The following is a 2,819-nucleotide window of genomic DNA, read 5'->3' as shown; positions in this document are numbered from 1 at the left end:
GAGGCTGCTCTTTCCTTTGGGAGCGACGATGGTGCGTCTACTCAGCCCAGAAGAAAATTTTACCTGGTATTTTTTTTTAAATACATGTATTTACAGTGTGGATGGACTGCAGTTGTGAATCAACTCCTCCATATAAAGAAAAGGAAAATGGCACTACCATCACTAGTCCACCTTCCGGCCCTGGGCATGAGTACTGGTAGAACAGGAAGCAAGACTTCAACTTGAAACCAAATGAAGAGGCAAAGAAATAAAAAAGAAAAGAAAATAGAATGTGACTTTGTTGATTCCTCGGGCTGTGGTAAAAGATGATATTCTTAATGGTCTTGTAGCGTAAGGCACTTTGCACAAATAAGTAGTAAGCTCTTCAGGCTTAAAAACGGATGAGTAACCAGGGAGAAGTTGAAATGCAGTAGAGTCGGCTATCGGAGAACTGTAGACAGGTGCGTGTCCACCAAGATTCTTCTCTTTTTAGGGTTTCTCCCTTTCTTTTTCCTCCTTCCTTGTCCCCTTTCCCCAGAAAACATTTTTAAAAACCAGCAGTTAGTGCAACAAAACGTTCAGTCAGCACACAGTGCAAACAAGGGAACAAAAAAGGTCCATTTCTTCTTTTCAGTTTTTCTTCACCAGTTAAAAAAAAAGAAAGATGTCTGAGCTCTTATATAACTCTTCATAGTTCCAAAATAAAGATGAAAAACCCACAAGGAGAAGAGCACCCCCCCCGCCCCAAAAATGATGCGTCACAGATCCAAGGAGCCTCCTGTAGTTTGTCAAAGCGTGCTTGTTAAGGTTTCTCATCTTCTGCAGGCTCACTGTGGTATTCTGCCACATACAGGCTCTTGTCAATGTTGCTTGGGATGGGTTTGATCTCTGTCCCCAGCTGCTCCTCAATACTCTTCAGGTTGAAGCGATCATCATATGTGATCAAGTTGATGGCTAAGCCAAGATGACCAAAGCGACCTGACCTTCCAATCCGATGAAGATAGGTCTCTGCCAGCTTTGGGAAGTCAAAGTTTATTACCACATTCACAGCTTGTATATCAATACCTCGGGTAAACAGATCAGTGCAAACAAGATTGCGGCATAAGCCATTTCGGAAATCATGAAAGACACGATTTCTATGTTCCTGCCTCATTTTAGCATGGATATAGAAGCAAGAGTAACCCAGCTGAGAAATCTTCTTGGCCAGTAACTCAACTCACTGAGAAGAGTTGCAGAAAATGATCGACTGGTTTATCTGAAGCCTGGAGAAGAGTGTATTGAGGCAGTGCACTTTTTGGCGCTCCGTTACATATGCGTAGTACTGGGTCACCCCTTTCAGAGTTAGCTCCTCCATCAGGTTTATCTCGTAGGGTTTTTGCAGATGGGAATTCATAAACTTTTGTACACTAAGAGGGAAAGTAGCGGAATATAGTAAAATCTGCCTATTTTTAGGTAGTGTGAGAATAATATCCTCCATTATCTGCACAAAGTCCTGTGACAACAACTTATCTGCCTCATCCAATACTATCATCTGGACATGATCAACCTTTGCTACTCCTTTCTTGATAAGATCCAGGATTCTGCCAGGGGTAGCAATCACCACATGCACTGTATCGTCAAGCCTCATTATGTCATCCCGTAAATTGGTTCCTCCAGTGGTCGCCATCACTTTGGCCCCTCCCATGTGTTTGCTGACCTGGATGCAAATTTGACTGACCTGTAGAGCAAGTTCTCTAGTGGGAACAATCACCATTGCTTGAATATTGTCCTTCTTCAGGTCCAGCCGTTCAAGTAAGGGGATGAGGTAGGCACCGCTTTTGCCTGTTCCATTTTTTGCTCTAGCTAAGATATCCCTACCAGATAAAGCAATGGGAATGCTCTCCTCCTGAATAGGAGATGGTTTTTCCCAGCCCATTTCAAAAATTCCCATTAGCAACTCTCGTTTCAAACAGTAATCTTCAAACTCATTTCCTTTTGTGGAGGTCATATCCGAAGTTTTAATTCTTAGATCCTTTGGAGGAAGTTTTAAAGTCTTTTTCCAGTCATCACCAGGTTTAATGGTGGCGGCCATGCTCTGTGCTTGCTGCTGAGTGCCATTATTGATTGTCCTGGTGTTCTTCAACTGGTTCATCTGTGTTTGTGTCTGTGGGCCCCCTCCTCCCGGGCCGGCACTGGCCTTCACGGGGCCCCTCAGCTGGCCGTTCTGACTGGACAGACCCATGATAACAGGGTTCTCTGTCCTGGCCGTGCTCATGCTTTCTTAGCTGCACAGGTGTCTCTTTCAAACTTTTCAAAGTCAGTAGAGAAACTGTAATAACAGTTTATGAGGCTCTCCAAAATGAAGACATAAATAAGTCTTGCTCAATATATGAGTCCTTTATTGCAATTCAGGCAAGCACCTGTAAGTCTCTCACCGGTAAGCAGCAGTAGTTAACTTGCTCTCATGCAACGAATCAACTTTGTATTTTTTTAAAGCGCTCTAACAAGCTTGAATTATATCTGAATTCACTCACTTCAATCTGCAGAGCTGAGGAGACCAGTGGGGAAATGAATGGTGTCCGGGGAGTGTCGTCCTTGCCTTCGTCCCTCCTGAGCTGGGCTGGCCGGGGCCGGGCGGAGGGGACGCCTGCTGACTGCTGACCAGGGACGCTCGGAGGGCAGCCTGCGCCGGTCGGGAAGCTGACTTGGGGTGGCCGGGAGGCTGCTGCGAGGCCAGGGCGCACCTCCACCCAGGGACGTGCAGAAAAATTGGGCCTGAAGGGCCGAGGCTGTCGGCGAGGCAGCGGGGAAAGCGTGAACCGGGAGCCCGCGATCCATTTTCTAATATCTTTCTCAATTCT

The 2,819-nt window shown here is 45.8% G+C and overlaps 1 pseudogene; it reads right to left on the bottom strand.

The window, feature by feature from the left end:
• Positions 1-634: 634 nt before the first annotated feature.
• Positions 635-2,553, bottom strand: LOC100910413 (probable ATP-dependent RNA helicase DDX6-like; annotated as a pseudogene).
• Positions 2,554-2,819: the final 266 nt, after the last annotated feature.

Source organism: Rattus norvegicus, chromosome 13 (assembly GCF_036323735.1).
Source record: "Rattus norvegicus strain BN/NHsdMcwi chromosome 13, GRCr8, whole genome shotgun sequence".
In the NCBI taxonomy this organism is placed as follows: Eukaryota; Metazoa; Chordata; class Mammalia; order Rodentia; family Muridae; genus Rattus; species Rattus norvegicus.
The sequence above is the reverse complement of the archived record's forward strand: the minus strand, read 5'-3'. Positions and strand labels throughout refer to the sequence as shown.